The sequence below is a fragment of the Pleurodeles waltl genome, chromosome 12 (assembly GCF_031143425.1).
Source record: "Pleurodeles waltl isolate 20211129_DDA chromosome 12, aPleWal1.hap1.20221129, whole genome shotgun sequence".
Classification (NCBI taxonomy): domain Eukaryota; kingdom Metazoa; phylum Chordata; class Amphibia; order Caudata; family Salamandridae; genus Pleurodeles; species Pleurodeles waltl.
Genome location: NC_090451.1, coordinates 279,108,020 through 279,128,412, shown reverse-complemented (window position 1 = coordinate 279,128,412; position 20,393 = coordinate 279,108,020). Strand labels below are relative to the sequence as shown.

Genomic DNA, 20,393 nt, shown 5'->3' with positions numbered 1-20,393 from the left:
GTTTAATGATGGCATGTTTAAAAGACAGAGGCAAAAAGCCTGAGAATAAAGAAAGGTTTAACATTTTTGTCAGAGGGGGAACAATAATATCTGAGGCTAATGAGTCGAGATGGCAAATCATTGAGCAAATTATCTTGGGTCCAAGAGGAGGTGACAAGAATAATCTCCTAACAAAACGTGAACTCTATTGGATGGAAAGATGTGGAATTATAAACAATGGCCTCAATACTCTAGAAGACTGGAGACAAGCTTCGACAATTTGATCAATTTATTTGTTGCACACGTCATGATAAATCCCTTATATTTACATTTTTATATATACAGGGGTCTACTGAGTTCCTGTAACATACTTCAAGTATTAAACAAACATGAGACCCCCCCCCTTTTTTTAAAACCTTTTTGAAAATGTATAGTTGAATTTGATACTTAACCACACATTTGACATTAGCATAAAAAATATCTCTTTATTGAAATTACATGGCAATTATAATACAATAGAGAGAAAATATACCGGTTGGCTATTAGAATTTGAAAACAATCAGTTTGGAATAATAACCCAAAAATAAGAAATTCTTTTACGCATTGAGAAATTTTAGGCCACCTTCCCTCCTGCCTTTGAATTTTGGGCAGACCCAAAATTACTTTGCGGTTTATGTGCGGAACACTCTTGTTCGCAAATCGAGGAAATAATCAAAAAACAGTTAGTTGAGTATTAATAGTAGCACTGAAACACCGCCAGGCCGGCAAAAAGTTTTGCAAATATAAGTTTGGATTCAAACTGTGCCGTACAGTGTAGACAGATTCAGCATGTACGAATCCTGGGCGGACCAGAGAGGGCAGTGTAACAATTTTTAACACAGTTGCCATATACGATGAGAATCTGTAAAAGGCGCTGACTTAATAACAGATATACTTTTATTCATTATTTTTTAATAGAAGACATGCAAGTTGTAGAAGTATTATACTTCAAACAGCGTTATTCAAGCACATTCACCATTTGTTAAGCGGACCAGAGAGGGAACTGTTATAGTAGCAGCATAAACGCCACGTACAACTGCCTTCTATTCATATCCAGCACGTACGAATCCTGGGCAGACCAGAGAGGGAACTGTAACAATTCTGAACACAGTTGCTGTGTACAATGACAATCTGTTTAAAAGGCGCTGACCTAAAATAAATACACTCTCAATAATTTCTTAAAAACAAAACATGTGAATTGTAAAAATATTATACTTCAATGGGTGTTATTCAAGCATATACACCGTTTGGTATGCAGACTAGAGAGAGAACAGCTATAGTGGCAACTTAAATGCACGCACGACCACCTTTTATTTAAATGGCGGTTTTCCAGCCTGCATTGAAGAACACAAATTTGTGTCCTGCAGCATGTCTTTCCTATTGTAAAAGAAGTAAGTTGAAGACTGAACAGAATGTTCATTTTCCAGTCCACTTTTTTGATTGTATTAATACTATTTTGACAATATCTCTCATTGTCTTTCAGGGAATAAGAGCCTAAAAGTTACACTTCGCCACAACAGCAAAAGCGAATATAAACAGACTGCTGCTATATAAAGCATCCCCTGTTTTTTCAGGGTTGATACATTGGCATCTTTAAGAAGATTAATTTCCAAATCTTGGATTTATGTAAGTTTTAAAAGAATTTACTAAAAATAATTAAAGCTTATAATAAAGTTTCATTCTGTTGGTGGTTAGATTAGAATTCCTCAATTAACATTTAACTGCAAGAGGGTTAGCTCTCGCCAAAAGGAAACAATAATTGTTACTATTGCCTTAAGACAATATATCTCAACGATGGTAAAAGACAGGACCTAATAGGCCTTTTTACTTTTATTAGGAAAAGGATAAATATTGCTTATAACTTCCAATAAGAAATATACTGGGAGCACTGCATTAGATGACCTTGGCATAAGTAGGCGAGTGGACCACTACCTAGCATATTATATAAATTTAAATATCCTTGCACTTTGGCAAGATTATAATAGATATAGTTCCCCTTGTCTCTAGGTGCTACCAATTCAGAGAAATACCCAGTCCTGATTATGACCCGTTTCTGATTTATGTCTCAATAAGGGTCGAAATGTCGACAAAAATGTGGATTACTGTAGAAATTACATAGTGACTTCAAGACTCCTGGATTGAAGGAATCTTATGCAAGCTCACTGTTTGTTGTTTTTAACCACATTTTTGTATATATTGTACATAACACTGGCACTTTATGTATCACAATATTCACTTTCACTGGGCTGTTATTTTATTTTAAGAGCACCTAGAAATTAGTGATTAAGAGTTAATGTTAAGTTCATTTACAATAAAAAGGTCATACTGAATGTTGTTGCAAAGAAATAAAATGTATAGCAACCTAAAATATACGATAGTGAATAGAATCACTTATTTTTTACCGTGGAAGTCTCGGTATATACTTCCCCCTTCTTGACCAAAAATTTGTGTTTACTAATATTTACCTACCCAGGTCTAAGAGTTATTCTGTGATACCTCTTTTTTCTAGACAACTACTAAACCGGGGGTGGCTGATCCTACACATTCCCTTGATCATCAATTAGCATAGTGTTGAGACTCATAATAAGAAACACTGTTCATAAAGGTATCATTCAAATCAGTTAGAGGTAGGTAGACCCTGTATTCATGAGGCAAAAAAAAAAAAAAAAAAAAAAAAAAAAAAAAAAAAAAAGGACACCAACTATCAATATTCAAATCAGTTTAATACGGATAGATTGAGCAGTATTGGTAAACTAATATAGTTATCTGGTTTACCGTCAATGTGACAGTTACTTTAAACAACGGCTATTGTTAGAGCTGTGGATTCACATGTGATGTCCATCAGTTCACACAATGTTACAATTTCTACGCAGTATTAACTTTTGATAAATACCTCAATGTATATATTATGTGCATATTAAATGACAGCATTTGCTCATGTAATTCCTACCTCCTTCACAACTGTTCAAATCATCATGCAATATAAACTTGTAGATGGTGATCACCAACATTCTTGAAGACCAGAGTGGAGAAATTACCAAATTACCTGGTCTTTCTTTGAGGCACTCTTCATTTCTTCACTATTCATTTTAATCTGATTTATAAATGTCTGGAATCACCATTTTCTGTGAACATCTCTTTTCGAATTTGGTCCCATTTGTTCCAGCTGTTCCATTATGGTGATCGGGCACTTAGAAGTTTGCAGTCAATTGTGTACATCATAGAGTGTTCTGACCCACTCTAGAGCAATCTGCATTTGCACTCAGAGGCCACTCTTTGGATTAGCAGGTCAATCCAGCTGTTTCTTGTGTATTAAATGCAAGAATAAAAAATACTAAGTTGTGCGTGATCCCAATACTTCCTCGGCTTTTTCAATACAGTTGTCTTCTTTGAAGTACAGATCTGAAATAGTGTTCTGCTATATTGTTAGTATTAAACTTGATTCTAAAATACTTTTCTTTGGCTTAGACTGCTTCTCAAAATTCCCCAAGATTAAATCACAGAAAACTAGAATGGACATGTCAAATAAAATTATTACAATGCATGGTTTCAAATACAAACAGCAACAAACTGAAAATGCCTTTGAGGTGAGATGTGCCTTTCCAATGTTCAATTGCACTAGTTTGAAAGCTCAAGGGAACTTTACTACAAGGCTTTAGTATCAACCACATACCCTATTTTCAGTGTCTTCAAAAATATTTGCGAGAAATTATTGACATGGTATACTGAAAATTATTATTTCCATTGTCATTTGCTTTGCCTGCTGTTGGATTCCTATTGAAATTTGAGCCCTTTTTGGAATCTCCTTATGCAGACCAAAACATTTCTGAATCAAAGCCACTCATTCTCTCTGGGAGTGACATAACAGAAACTAGTGACTTGAAATCGACTCCGTTTTCTCTTCAAATTGTTGCTTTGCGCAATGGCTGGCTAGTTTATGCTTGGCAAAAGATTGGAAAGCATCTTAGATGGTTGACTGAAATGAGGATATGCATTCTGCATGCTGACTTGGTCGTTCAATCAAGTTCTTGTTTAAAAAACAAACAATAAAAAAAAAAAAAAAAAAACTAATGAGATCCTCATTTTTTACATCTATTCATGCCAGGGCATTTTATTCCACTAAACTTTACAAGGGGATTTTCACCATTGCTAGCACAAAGAATGTGTTAACAATTAAAGTATTTATTCTTAGTAAGTTGCTTGTAGGCTGTCTCATAGATATTCTTGCATATTGGGGAAGACGTGTTTGCAAGGATTTTCACTTCCTTCAAAAATTATTCAAATTGTCACAAATCATTTTAATAGATGTTCTATTCTGAATATGTTAAGTTGTCGTATGTTGCAAATATATTAATATATAGACATTTAAGAAATAGGTTTATTTTAACTGTAGATATTTTTCCATAATAATTCATTCTCCCCATGCCACCCCTCATAATGTGCTAGTCGGGAGGTCAAGAATATACATTTAGACAGAAGCTACTTCCGATACCATGAGCAACAATTACTTTCCACAAAACTACAGTGTTGTTCTAATTGCAAGATCTTCTTCGTAATTGCCATATGTAAACTAAAAAGAAGCCAGTACTTAAATTAGAACTTGACTTTTAACACAAGGACATCTATGGGTGGCTTTGGTTAAATTGATGTCTTCTTTAGTTCTCCTGAAGTGCAAGCAGCTACTGTGTGTCCTTTTATATATGTCCTGATGAGGCCTTACAAATAAAGAAAGGTCTACACAATTTGTAGGATACTTACCAAAAATAAAAAATAAAAACACTTTAATATGGCAAATTAAGAAATGGGGATATGTTTTCTCATTAAACCTCATAACACCAGTGTGTTTGTTTATCAAAAGACAATAGTGGAACTTTGTACACAAATGGAAGATTAAGGATTTCGAATGTATTATGCAAATTATTCTTTTTTTATTTATATATCTCGGTAGAACTACTCGTTTGGATGGAATCAACATATGATGAGGTATAACAAATGAATAACATGTTTGGCAAGATAGAGAGCGGCAGAAGGAGCTTGTGATGTACTGTAATTGCATTTATAGCCCAGCTGTTTATTTATTTCAATGAAAACTGTTATATATGTTAATAGATATATTTAAATTACGTAATAGGCATACCAAAGGCTGCGTCAAAAGTTATGAATGTACACACAAAGTTAGTTAAAGCTTAAAATCCGACAAAAAAAAAAAAAAAAAAAAAGAAGGATTGTCAAACCTCCATGCCCACTGGACACCACAAATTAGGGAACATTTTTTACAAAGATGGAAAATGTTGGAGCCATGGTTACACAACTACCAATTACACACACAGGTGTGTGTTACAAGTGTTCTCACAAGAGAATTGTGGAAGAAAACAGCATCAAGATTTCAGTTCGCGCCCCATTGCAAGATGGAATCAGACAGCAAAATAACCATATTTATTTAGATTGACATTGAAATAATTTGATAACAGCACCATAGTTTGGATCATGTCTGGCATGACAGTCAAAACAGATAATATAAGAAATGAGAACGAATAAACCAACCTGCAAATTCAAGTGTGAGGGCAATGCTGGAGCACAATATAGACAACGCTGAGAGAAAACGATAAATATGAAAGGAAAACGAAAGGGCCATTTAGCTACATACAATTTAGTATATCATGACTTGATAAACTTACTTGAGGACTAAGGCTACATAAATCATCCTAGTTAAATTAAAAATCACAAAAGAAAAACATAACTTCCTTAATTCGAGTTACTGAGAGTTAATATGTCCACGGGTGAATCCCTCATCCGCCTCCAAATCCACCACTGACCTCATTACCTCTCCTCATTCTTATTAATAGTAAAAGAAGAATGATAGCCACTGTAATGTATTTACATAACACACAAAACTGTGTGCATCACTGATATAGCCATATAATTTCGGTGTGTGGTTTCTAGATGTAGCTGTGCTAGGCAAAACATTTATACCAATCAAAAAAAGTATGCTGAGCATTGTAAGTAATTCAACAAAACTAGTTTCGATAAGGCAAAACTAAGCTGATCAACTGCCCTAACCAGTTACCAGTTTGCTTGCAATGCTAAGGATCAATAGAAATCTTAGACATATTTACAGAGAACTTGAAATATTAGTACAATATGCCACAAATATTTAGTAAGTTATACTTGTGGGGTACATGAAATCAACATTTGACCATGTGAACTAGCTTACTGTGCTAAAGGTTTTATTTGATGTATATTCAAGTGCTGGACTTACATCTCACTTTTTTTTCTACTTACTTTTCTCTTCTTACTGCCAGATATCTTAAAAATTCAGACCTTCAAAGATAATTCATTCAAACCACCAAGCAACTCTTTTCCAAATAGATCTCACACTGTTCAAATCTTCACTACCATAGGCTTCTCAATACGTGCATCTGTAAACTATTTGGGAAGATTCGATTTATTTTATAATCTGGTACGTTGTTCCATGTTTGGGTATAGAGCCCTCAGCATGACTCTGGAGAGCAGTGCTGCCCTGCTCTGTTGTGCTCTTGCCTTGGTATCAGTTTTCCCCTCAGTGAGCTAAACAATCACACAAGCCTGCTGAGAGTTCTCAATTTTCAGGACCAGAGACCCCAAAATTGTGCTCTGAGGTTAAAGGGGAATCTCAAAGTGCTTCCCTTTTTCACACTGACATCTATTGCCATCTCTACTCGGGCTTTTAAGGTCTGACAGTTTGATCAATAGTGAAGGGGCAGACATTGTTACGTGTTCTCTTCAGGAGGAGATGCATATAGGCCTCCCTTATGCAAAGTCCACCCATTCTCTCTAAGCCAGGGTCATCTGCCTTCATATAGATTTGACACATGTGGAAATAGTAAGTGCATGTCTATAAAGCGGTTGACTGGGATTTCGGATTGCATGGTGGAGTACATTTTGGCTCTGTATGCGTATAGCAACTCAAAATCATGGATTACTTTGTGCAAGGCTCCCAACTCTTGGCTGACCTGGGAGTCCACACGTTTGCATTCTTTCCCTCTTGTCTCTAGCACAGTCATTCCTCTGAGTTAGAAAGCTAGTAGAACAAGGGAACAATTTGCAGCATCGCAACAAGCAAACATATCAGCCAGAGGGGTGACTCTAATGTTTGTAAGTAAATAATGCAGTGTGCATCAACCAACTAAGCTATCAAGGTCCAAAAGAATTAATGTGTGCATTGATTCATGACCAAGAAACCTGCTAGTTATTTTGTGTTTATGGCACGTTTAATAATCCGTGATAATAGTTAGCATTATTTGATCAACTGCAATGGCCAAGTGACTGCAGCAGTGTTAATCCACTATCTAAGGTTCAGCTGTGGAGCATTAGGACAGAACATAAACCCAATCTAAGGCTGGCAAAATGTAGTAACTTCTTCAGTTGGGTTTCAATCAGGTGTTCCATAGATATGAAGCTTTATTTTATAATGGCAATGTCAGGTCAATGTTACCAAAAGTTAATGTGAGATGATTGCACAGCATCACACCTCGTATCACACTGTCAAAAAAGGAAAACCTCAGAAAGCTGCCAATGTGTCCTAATGTAGATTACTAGTGCTGTACTTATATGTGTTTCTTTTACAGAACATACCTATGCATTATCCTTTTCACTGTAATTTAAATCTAAACTCTATACTCCAAAAACGTATGTGGTGCATTACTACACAATGTTTTTTTAGTTCCTATTATTTGGAGCAGCTCCTTGTCTGGAGGTAGGAGGTTAAGTGAAGATTAGAAATATTTAACAAAGCTAAGTTTTTCGAAATAATCAGTTCTCATTCAGAACTCCTTCGACTGAGGATTACAAATCTCAACAAGCATTTGCAATGCAATGGGTCTCGCATTTGCTTGAGATATAGCTATTAGCGCAGTAAATTGCTAACCGGACTTTTCTTGCCACATAAACTGAAAATGAAAAGTAAAACAGTTTCACATAAGCGAGCCGACAGCTGCTACGAGTGCGAAGCAGACACACAAAAGGAAACAGAAGTTCGCCGGTGCCCTCGAAGAGGGTTAAAGACCCAAAAAGGCGTGATGTATGCATGTCTTTCACTAATGAAATCAAGTGATTTTTAAAAGGCAAGGCCACGCCCCCAACCAAGCTGATGGGCTTGGTTAAAAGCCCACAGGAGATTACAACAGGGACAGAGCGCTTTGCGTGCTCGACCCTAAAAAAAGAGCTGAATGGAACATATACATTCCGCTATACACTCTGTGTATGGCACAAATATCTATGAGTTCCCAGAGTTTTGTGCACTTTAGGAAATGTTAACTTTACATTTCGAGGTGTTTGAGCGATTATCTGTAGCCCCAGTGTGTTTACTTTAAGTTAGCTTCAGAACGCTACATCATAAGAGTGAGAGTTGTGAAGTGTTGTTCTGCAATCAGTTAAAATATAAATACATCGGAAGATGGTGGTTCTTGGGAGATTGGGGAGTATTGCTTCATTGATCAAAGCATAGTCCGAGCGCTTGCCTGACAATTGATGTTTCTTGAGTTTATCATTTTGATCTTTCATTGAACAAATGAGAACATTCAGTTTCTGTGGTCCTAATATAACAGAGGAGCCGTTTTATTCAAATGTACTTTGATTGCGATGGTATGGTTTAACCATGGGCCTTGGACAGGTTCTGCAGGTATAGAGAAATTGTCCTATAGGGCCTTACTCATGGTGCACAATGACTTGACCTTGAATCAGTAATTTGTCAACTGATGTGATCTGGGAAGTCTCTTTTCTAGTTGAGGTAACGCCTAGCCTACTCAATCTTATTTATTAATTTTAATGGATCAGGTGTTTAGGTAGACCAGCGTAAATTACACTAAACTAAATCATGTGTATAAAGATTTGAGTTTATGAACTCCTCTTGGCTTTAAGCACCAGCAATTCATTACAACATTAGGCTCCACCTGTGACATGGGGTGCCAAATGGCTTCATGCCATTTGGCGCAGATATTCAAGAGTTTGGAAGACTTTTCTGAACATGTGTAGTTAGAGATTCATTTTCCTGACTTTAGTTCATTTAGTACTGTGAATTAAACGCCCAAGAATTTTGCTCTTTGGAGCAAGTTTGGGCTGCCCCAAAGTTTGATGAGAGGTAAGAGGTGTTGTCGAGTTGTTTCCAGTGACCATCACCAGGAATTAGATTTTAACATCATTCTGCAGTAGGGAGCACTTTCATTCAAAGAAAATACAGGTCTAGCCACACTCCGTAAACCCTGCTGTATTTGAGTTTCACAAGAGGTTTGGTGTAACCTCATCTGCAGTCATCACTACCTCCAGAAAAAAACAGTAGTCCTTGTCCCTAGCTCTATTCACACCTCACCGTGGAAGCCTGCTTACTCCCTCCCATACTACTCTGTCTCTAAGAGAAATAGATGTTGATTGGGACGGGGTGGATAGCTTGTGCTCTGGAGTCTGCTCTCCCCTTCATTCAAAAGTATACAAGTGAGAGCAGGTATCTGAAAAAGAGCTGGATTATCTTATGTGTTTTCGCATAGGTAAGAAGTTGCATGCTTTCCTAGAAGCAGATCAGTTGCGTAGAGTTTGCCATACAAATAAAGAGAGAAAGGAATGTCTGCTCAGGTTCAGATAGGTTATCTTATGTGAAAGGCAGACAAAGTGGAGGATGGTTTGGACGCCACAGAAACAATATTGGAGCAGGAGATGTTTTGAGATCCAGCGAGGACTGATGTGCACATCATGGCTTAACTGAGGATTCAGAAGACATTTTTCAGTTGTAGAGGCAGGAGGAGACTTGACCCTGGGAAGGTAAACTCCAGGGGTCGGTGGGGATTTGACCCTTGGAAAGTGAACTGCACATCTCGGCATCCCTGAGGTCCACCCATTGGTGTCAAATAACCTCCTGCCATTTGGCACAAGGACACTAGCCTCATTTGCTCCACTCTTGAGGGTGGCGACAATGCCCATACAGCAAAGCTGTGATCTGACAGCAGAGAGGAAACAGAGTTAAGTTGAGTGGCTGCATTGCAAATATTCACCTCCACTTTCAATTTTTTTAAGACTGATTGGTGCAGGATCTGGAAAGGGACAGTGGGAACCACTAGAGAACTCCCCTTAAGATGAAGTGTGGATAAAAGGGGAAAATACTTTATTTCATTCCCTTTTGTATGGTCCTGAAATGTTCCTCAAAATGTTTCCTTACATATTTCAACGCCCTAGGCAAAATGCAACAGCTATATAAGGCAGTAGCTACTATACCAGTACTTCAGACCTAACCTTGCACTTTATATTTTGCACTGTGCGTCATATGGATTTAATCAAGTGCTTGCACTATGCGTTCATACACATTTTTGTTGAGTACAAGTTCCAAAATCATGGTTCCTAGAAGCATTGAATGGTCTACCTTAAACTTTGTTTTATTGACCCCATGCAACACTAGCCCGTGGATGTTGATTACGATGACTTTTATCAAGGAACTTTGCACTGTTGTATGGTCCTGAAATGCTGCTTAAAACGTGTTTTCAGTTTTCTACCCCTTGGTTAATTACAATGGTGTATACGATGGTTATTACCACACTTCTACTTTAAACCCGAAACCCTGAACTTTATACTAAACCCTGCACTTTATCTTTTTTCTTTATGCACTAAGGGTCCTAGAATTAATCAAGTATTTGCATTAAGTGGTTGCAGAAACGTTGCTTATTATATACCTCCACTTTAGAGCAAACTTTGCATTTTATATCCTGCAAAATTGGTCATGTGCTAAATCAAGCATTTGCACTGGGTGGCCGCAAAAACTATGCTGACTACAAGGTCCGAAAATCCTGTTCTTCCGATTCATGGACTATTATTACTCACTGGGTGGTTACATATGACCACTACATTCAGTGACCTCTTGCACTCTATTACAGGTACAAACCTGATTGATTTTTATAAACCAGCAGTTTATCGCACTTAACAGTGGTGGTGCCAGTAACAGGCACAATAGTGCTGCGTGTGAATAATGTAAACTTTTATCTTTTTTATTTTAACAATATTGTACTTCTATGTTTTTTTGTTTTTGTTTTTTTTAAACAAATCATTTTATTGTGAAGATTGTAATTAATAATACAATACATTATTTGTACATACAATTTACACAATTATACAAAGATTTACTTAACATTAATTTTGGTAACATCTACACGAGGAACAAAAAAATTGCAAAATGGAAATATCTCACATCATCTTGACTTGCCAGAACAGATTTTTTTTTTTTTTAATGACAGCTATCCCAAAAAGGTGTTTTGCTGTTTCAAAAATTGCTGTTTCTCCCTGGTTTGTTTATGACACAAATTCAGTTTTTTTTTTTATCTTAATGACAATTGAAGGGTGACTGGGCCTTAGCAAATATTAAGTATTCTATTGAGTAGTTTTGTTCATAGGCGTCACAGACGGATACCAAGATGAAGGAATTACTGACTTCAGAACTTCCACTTTTTATAATTAAAGTTTTTTCAACATTGGAGACTCAATGTTCTTTGATATGTTGAAGAACAGTGTGGGAAACCCCTCGGAACTGGAAAATACCAAAGATGTGCTGTGATTTCCTTGTTCAAGTGGTCTCCTGGCAGTTTGTGGTTTGGAATTAGGTTAGCAATGGATCATACAGGATCACTTGTTTTTTATTTTATTCGTGCTGCTGCCAGGATGTTTACTGTGTGAGGCACACCACCAAGTATGAATGACCAAGTTAGCCATCTTCACAAGAGCAGAGGTTATAAATAAGGTTGTTTGTTCATTTGTATTTAAGGTTCAGTGCAAGTATGATTTATCGAGTCTATTGGGATGCTCTGTGTCTCCAGCTGTCGAAAGTTCATGAAGTTGACATACCTGATTGAGATCAGCTGTCCCATATTTGGTGTGAGTTGTCTCAATAATTGGTCAGATTTTAGCACTGTTAGATACAGTATGCATTGTTGTGCTGTGCTACTCGGTACTGGTGTAGTCTGCTTGGCCTTTTTCTGCAGTAGGGTGCTGGCAGAGACCTATTATTTCAAGAGAAGAGATGTAAACCAACTACCAGTGATCCAGGTAGAAAGCATGGCTGAAAAACATAATTTGAAGCTACTTTCTAGATCTTTCAAAGTCTGCTTGGTCCTTTTCTAGTTGTACATGTTTATGCGTAGCGGTTTTCCTGCTTGTATGAATCTTCAAGGCACGTTGTCAGCCCACCACACTCTTCCATGCACTGGCCATGCATGCATTGGTATCTATAAAAAAGGATGGCCTAGAGCTGTGATGGCCTTTTCAGAAATAAAACAATCTCTTTGGGATTCGAAACTCATGAAGCAAAGTGTAAACGAGAAAAGCAATGGAAGACTGGAGTAATGGCACAAAGATCATTGGTTATGGCTCATTAGTTTCGCCTCAGTCACCCTCTATGTTCAGTTTGGTCTGGTATTCTGTTTGATGAGTCTGTGTAGGTTATCTAATGAGAGGGCAAAAAACTTAAAACAAGACACAGCTTGAGAACATTTTGGTTGAATTTAGCTGTGAAATAATGTTAGTTTTAAATAGAAAAATATGTCTCTTGGATAATTGATGATGTATAGTTACATACACTAAAAGCACACACACAAACAACAGAACTCATTTTGCTTGACTGGCAAAATTATCTTGCAGTGTTCAATAAGAGAAGTTATCATTTTCAAATTCAAAAGGTGCTTGTGTTTTCAACAGAGAAGAATGATGCCACTGGCAAGCTCAATGAAAATTCGAGCCTATGATCATGAAAGTTAAACAGATATTTTTTTGCAGGGTGTGGACCTTCTCCTGAGTTATCTTTACCAGAAGTAAAGACTTGTGTTAACTCAAGACAAATATATATTTTTTTTAAGTGATTTGGGTATCGCAGTGCACTGAATTGTAATTGCATTAATATAGGGCTTACCTACCCGAATGAGACATTGAAGAGCTTTACGCCAGGCAACACCCTGCTCCTAAACCCTAGGTTAGGGGGTAGTCCAGTGTTATTGATTATTGTTGATTTCTGGGATTAGTATTATGCGCTAAAACCATTCTATGCATTCAAGTCAGTTTCTCTGCAGCATGTTACATTAATCGGAGGTAGGTGTTATCATTAGTGGGGGGTAAGGTATGTGAGTTCACGCAGATGTTTGGTGGGGTTTATCAATGAGCTAGAGGAGATTACATATTGTTAGGGCATAGAGGTATGACTAAAAAAAAGAACAGGTTGCAGAAATACATTAATAGAGATAAAGGCAAATGTGCATGTTATTTAGAGATGGGGTTGTTCAGATAGGGGGTACGCACTGGATAGAAGGGAATAAAAGGATAGTTTGAAAGAAAAACTGAAAGGTGAAAATCAGAAATTTAAAGTAAAGATCAGTTTTTAGGAATTTAATGGATGCTATTTGAAACAGCATGCAATCTGAGAATGCAAGATTGCAGAAAGAAAACATTAATTCCATGTGAAGATAGTGCAATAATAGGTACGTTTGGTAGGCACTAGAATCCGGTGAGTGTTCTGACCACTTCTAAGCCATCACTAGACCATGGCTTCCGCAAGGGGGGCTGATCAGCTAAGAGGCTGAAAGAATAAAGTAATGGCTAGACCCAAGCAATGAAAGGAGATTTTGCTCATGCAGGAGCATATGTGTTCTGATGCTCATCCTCAAGTTTGACTAATAGTATTAATTACAACGCAAAATAGGAGCCATTATGGATGCCTCTGGTTTGGTATGGCATAAGATGGAGAGTGAGGGCAGCTACCTCAAGACAGTGAAGTGTGTTGCCTACATTTCTGTGGCTGGATTGTTGAGATCAAGGCACAGATTTGAGGAGGATGGTGACAAGGAACGCTTTAGAAATCAAATTAACATTTTGTTTGGGGGGCGGGAGCGTAACCACAGAGTCGGAGGTGCAACGAGAAGGGGACCCTTTAGGTGAGGCCCTGCCTTTTGTCTTATCATGATTACGAATTCAGTTAATATCTATGAGGAGAAATCTCACACCTGTTTATGCCTCTGCTCTGGGTGGCCAAGGCCATAGACTACCCTACTCTAAAGAGAAAGGCTATGTATTTAGAGCAGTCTGGAAAGGACATTTCAAGGATGAACCACTTCAAACATTTAAGTAGTGCAATTCGGCATGCAGATGAATGGTCAGTAAGTGCTATTTAATTTATAGAAACAACAAGAAGCAGTAACTTAATTTAAAGCACTGGTGGGCCTCAGTAAAACAAAATGGTTGTTAGGAAAATTATGCATCATCTGTTGCACAGGAATAAAGGTTCCAGTGGCATAAAAAGACTTATAGAATGGCATCTGCAATGGGATAATATCAAATACCAAATCACCCCGTGCACTGTGTGTGAGATTTCATCCAGATCGACTGGATACACTAAGCAATGTAGAATATAAGAGCAGTATGACAGCTCTGTAGGGGACTTTGTACTTGTACATTCAATAAAGAATTGCAAGACCACTTTAGCTCGACAAGTGTGTTACACACACTCTTTTTTAATGCAGTTTTATACAGTGCAAACTCTACCTGAATGTACTGCGGCGCTTTACATGAGCACCAATTACATTACACAAGGTCACATTCCTTTTAGTAGGCTCGAGGAGATTAAGTGATGTGCCCAGAATCACAAGACGTTGAGCCGATGCAGAGACTCGAACTTCAGGGCATGAGTCAAGGGAAGATGCGGGTAGACAGCGTCTGCCCACTTTTTATCCCGGTGTGATTTTTAGACACTGACACACATCCAGCACCGCCTGCAAGTTGACTGCTTTCGTTACAAGGAACTACATTAAGTAGAGGAGGAGGCTTGTCGGATGGCTGGGCCCATTACAAAGGCCGATGTTAATGGGTCATTAGTCCTCCTTTTGTTGGGAGTATCCTGGCTGGGAGAGATGGGGAGCCTCACACCTAAATATAATGGAGGGGAAACAAAGGCACCCAGCTTATCACTTCACTGGTATTTAAGAGAGGCACACTTCTGACTTTTTTCAGTCCCTGTATTTAAAACATATGCATGAACTGTAAGAATGTCAGAAGTGTTGGTCTGTGCCAGTATTTACACAAATACCAATTTAAATGCCACAATTTTGTTGTATTTATTTTTATAGCGCTACTAATCCAAATGCAGGGTGTCAGAGCACTTTACATCACAGATGATTTACCGGGCACACAGAGATCTCTGCAGCAGATGTCTTACACTCATAAAATATTTTAAAATGCAGACTTTGCGGCCAATTAGGCAGAACAGATTTATGGCCATTTGTCTCTGTGTTGTTAATTTCTTTGTGGTAGGGTTTTAAAAAATAAATGTATGAACTGAGGCCCATATTTTGAGTTGGGGTTGCGTCACGTTTTTGGCACATCCCTGAAGCAAAACCTCCTTTGTTAAATATTGTAACGCGCTCAAATGTACTCATAATAGACCTGCTAAACAGATATGTGATGTCTTTAGATCTGATGCTACTTCTTGTAATATAAACTCCTGTGAGGTCTTGAGCTGTGATGCCACTTTCTGAGAAGCCAAGGGCAGTCACGCGCAGTCACTTGCATACTGACCAACTTGGTTAGCCCCCCCCCACTTCTTTTTTTATGACTTGTGCACTGTAGAACCTCTCCTGGTCCCCTGTTGCAAAGTGGATACCTCTCGCCATAATGCCACATCCTCTCCCCAAATAAGAGGGGGGTATTTTGAAAACGCTCTTTCTGGCTTAGCACTGGAATGCCTAGGTTACACGTGCAATGCTCATCTCCGTAAATCGTTCAGGACTGGGATAGAGCACATTAAGAAACAGGCGCTTTGCCTGTATCTCAACTATGATGACAGCATAATTTTCACTGCAGACAAGTGTACTTACCTTGTTCAGCAATTACTCTAGAACGGTACATCAAAGACGAATATACTGCTGAGTAGCTAGACAGCCGTGCACCCATCGATGATTTTGGACAGTCAGAACGGAAACACTGCAACCGCGTTAGGGTGACCACACGTACTGTTCTTACGGGCACCGTCCATAAACGCAGCCAAATGTGCGTTGTTTTTCTCTCTGCGTATGTCATATGCTCGTAATATGAGCACTTCCGGGTCGTGGAGCAGCCAATCCACGCCAGAGCATATTCTGAAGTTGCCTATGAGTGGACCGGTTAATGTCTAAAATGAGTTCTTGTTTTAAAGCATGGTAGGTTCTCTGCCAATCCAGGTGCGCTGTACACAATTCCGCGTGCTGTGGACTTGGCACGTGCCTCCGTCCGAGCGGTCCTACGACTAGCCTACGCGTGCCGCTCAGTTTGGAGCGGGCTTGGCTGGTGGTCGTTCAGGTCGGGGCTTAACCTGTCTCGCCACAGGCTGCTGCTGCACGTGCAACCGAATGAGGGGTGGGGCGGGCTGACCTCTGGTGGTCACAGCGGAGTACGGAGTTATGTTAGGACCCGATCACAGACCGTCCCTCCTCGGTCATTAGGGTGGGCGACGGACCGATTTATCTTTGACTACTAGCGGGATAAGCCCTGTTTGCTTCAGCTTCCATTTCTGGGGTCCAGGCCGGTCAAGTGAGTGAATGACATCGGCAGGATCTGGCGTGGCATATCTAGAATTTATTGAAACTGAATTGTGTACATACCAGTGCTTAATTTGTGCTTGTTCCGGTTCCTTCTGCCTCAAGCATTTGCTGCGAGCAAAAGACACATATGTGAAGGACGGAGAAAGCGAAGAACGAAGGAGTCACAATGGGAGAAAGCAGAAAGCTGCCAAAGTGAGATGAAGGGGCAGGGAGTGGCTTTAAAAGGATTGGAGAGGCCCGAGATGGCTTCATGATTACTCTGCGTCAGTATTCCGTGTTTGCACATTTAATTGCAGCAGCCGCGTGTTTAAGAGGATGTCTTTGGGCACTGGCAAGTTGTTTACAAATTAAGCACTGGCGCATACATGCCAACATTTAAACCTGTAAAGTGAGAGATTTTGGGAAAAATAGGGTTGACTTTCATTGAACCAGAGACGACTTCAGATGAGGGACTGCTGAAACAAAGCCATTTTAGTATAAAAAATCAGGTCTGTTGGGGTGTATGAGTGAATTATTTGACAGTGGTTATTTTTACGTGCTGCTTTATATTGATTGGCCATGACAGTTTTCACACTGGGTAGGTCACATTCGACACAACGTCCATACAAATATCCTGTTTAAAACAGGCTTATAAAGTGCCACGCATCTCAGCTCGGGTTAATGTAACTGACATCAGTGATATTACCCCCCACTAACCCTCCCGATCGGAAATTATCATGCATATGGCATGGCTAATCTGAGTGAACAATGCTTTACCTGCAAAGTCGCGTTCTCCCCAGCTGCCAGGCCGAGCTCTTTTATTATACACCATGTGAATCAGTTTAGACTCTGCTCCGTTGGAGAGCACTATTGCCCTGGGAACTTGGCTGGCGACCCTCCCTTTCAGTGCAATTAAGTGATTTGTTGGTTACTAGCACCAATGTGCGCTGCACACACGTCTTGTTACCTACCTACTCGCGGCTTTGATTCTCTTAAAGCATAGTGTAAGTAAAGTTTAAGTGAGCAATGTACATTTTAAAGAGTACTGAAGGTGAAGATTAAAAGGGTCGAGTGTCCAGAATAACCCAGATAATCTCGAATTTGCAAGCACACACCATGTTGTAATGACTTGTTTTTCAATTCCCACCAGAATTATATTAAAAAAACATAATTTTGGAAGAAATAAATGGTCTTGAGGTTCTGTCCATCATAATTAAGTGTGAGTAGAAGGTAAGGATGGGGAAGTCGTAAGTCCAAGATCACTGTCTGTGCAAAACACAGGGTATATCAGATATTTTAGGACCATTAACATATTAAAAAATTTATCATTTCTGACATACCTACTTGGTTTTCCTGGTAAGAAAAGTGCTACTCAAAGTGTCACACATCATACCTTGAAGTGTCACACATAACCATACTGAAAACCTGGAAATGTCACTCAAACTTAAACTCAAAACTTGGCAGCCATGCCAAAATGGCACCCGACATTCAGCATAGAACCTTTACCCGGGTTGCATTCTGCATGGCACTCATGCCCAGGTATCCTGCATAGCAGCCATATGCAAATTTTGTGTGCCTCCCATGCCTTGAGTGCCTTCAGTGTTTCGTTTAAAAGAAGCAGTGGAACTGGACTGGTGACCTGCACATATTATTCATCTATCTTGTCCATGCAATATCTGTAATAGAAAGGCATTTGTTTGTATCAACAAGTATTTTGGAAATAGCACTTTATGCAGGGTTATCCCCAAAATGTTTGCCTTCCTCCTATTTTCCTGGCCCTCTTTTTGTTCGCTTGAGGAGTCTTAGCACTTTACCACTGCTAATCATTGGTAAAGTGCATGTGCTGTCTCCCCTAAAACTTGGTACAGTTAGCTTACACCTTTTTGGCTTCTTTAGTTTACCTGTATGTCCATTGTAAAGTGGTATCCCATATACCCACAGCATGTAAATTTTATTACAAGACAGGAGGCTCATATTATGCTATTCTTTTCATGCTTTATTTTAAACAGCAGCCAAGAAACTACAAATCCCAGAATCCCTGGGAAAAAACTTCAAAACTGCGTCACAATGGGATCCACCAATCACACAACGATCCCTTTAATAACTATCTTGACTGAGAGCAACAAGCCCTCTTTTCTTGCTGCTCGCAGTCAAGATAAGTACACTGCTCTCATTCTTGTTTGTTTTTATGACTTTATAATGTAATTATATGATGTGTTATGTGTTTATATCCTTATTTGTCATTGTTCTTGTGGGGATTTTTTCCTTCTCCTGGATAATATGCCCTCCGTAATTTAGTTTCCATTTAATTTTAATTTTTAGCGCTCGCGCGCTCCGTTGCGCATTCCGCGCTGGCAGGCCGACTGTCAGAACGTTCTCTCAACGTTCTGACAGCCGCGCCTCAACTAACGGCATTTCTCGAATTCCTTTCCACACGCGGCAGCCCAGCGTGTGCTCAGCTGCGTTCAGCCTTCACGCTCGAGTTATTTTTACGAGCGTCTTTCAACTCCTCAGCGTGTTAAGCTTTACACGCTCGACTGCCCAGCTTAATCCTTTGACTCTGGCTCATTACGCTTGCTGTTTTCCAAGCGCGTTATTTTCCTTTAAGGTTAGTGGCACATTCCCTCAACTCCGGCCAGCCTCCCAGGTCAGTTAACTCTTTCCTAATTGTTTTTCCCTTGGTTTAAACATGATTTTTTCCTGTTCCTTTCCCTTTTATTGAATTTAGACCTTCTCCTTTTCCCCATTATGTCAGAGGACGACCAAACCCAGTCCATAAAGGACAATTTGAAATCCTTTATCAAAGATTCGGTCCAACACGCTGTATCAGTGTCTATGTTGGACGTCTCAAAAAATTTGGAAGCCTCTATCTCGAAGCTGCTTCACGCACCCAAAGCGAACCCTCTTTTGAGAGGCAAAAACGTGTGTCCTACTCCAGGGACAGTTCAAAAGGCGTTTCTAGTAAATTTGGGCCTCCAACCCGAGAGGCGAAATCTTCGGGTCTCCCCTCCTCCCCCCTTAATATCCTCCATTTGCGGGACACGGATAGTGATGGGGATGATGATGTCGTACAAGACAATCTTGATGATGATTATTTTGATGGGCCTTCGGAGAAAAGGCGTAAAATTTCTCCTCATGAGTACTCCCCTCACTTAGTGCCCGATGACCTAGTTGACCCGGTTGGTGAACCTTTGTTTGACCCTACTTCTATACATCATCCCAATTCTTCGTAATGGTTCCCTTCAGATCATGTTTCCGATTATGTATCCTTTTATCTCCGACATCCCCTGGATAAATCATCCAGAAATAAATTGAAATCTGAATGTCCTAGACCCTCCCTACCCTGTAAAGTCACTGATACCCCTGCCATTGATCCCAATATGCTCCTTTTCTTCACAAAATTTGGTAAGGATCCCAAGAAAGGAGTTGACCGGGCCTGGTCAAATTGTCAAGATAGACTCCTAGACCTGGTAGGTCCCTCACCAGGATTTTCGATCTGGCTGAAGAAGCCAAGATGGAAGGCTCGCAAGTGGATCCCGATACTCTCTCCAACTGGGCTCAACGGGCTATCTGTATGTTGGGCAATGCCAACTCCTACATTTCCCAGGAACATCGCAAAAGCCTCCTCCTCAGGATTGATCCAAAACTCAGCACTCTGGCTTCTAAAGAGGAAGGCCTTAATGCTGATGGTCTACTCTTTGGGGACTCTTTCATAAAGGAGATGGGCAAATACGTCTCTACTTTTAATTCCCTGGACAAAGCTCATTATTCAATGAAGAGAATTTTTTCCAGTCGGGTTTTTGGAAGGGCCGGCAAAGGAAGGAGCCG

The 20,393-nt window shown here is 39.4% G+C and overlaps 1 protein-coding gene across 3 annotated transcripts in view; it reads right to left on the bottom strand.

The window, feature by feature from the left end:
- TCL1A (TCL1 family AKT coactivator A) overlaps positions 1-16,098 on the bottom strand; it is a 129,482-nt gene extending 113,384 nt beyond the window's left edge. For 2 of the 3 annotated variants that reach the window (XM_069216187.1, XM_069216186.1), the window contains exon 1: positions 15,885-16,097. The gene's annotated coding sequence lies outside the window, so the exon portion shown is untranslated. Of the gene's footprint in view, positions 1-15,884 lie in introns of all 3 variants that reach the window. The other variant, XM_069216185.1, reaches the window with a different exon arrangement.
- Positions 16,099-20,393: the final 4,295 nt, after the last annotated feature.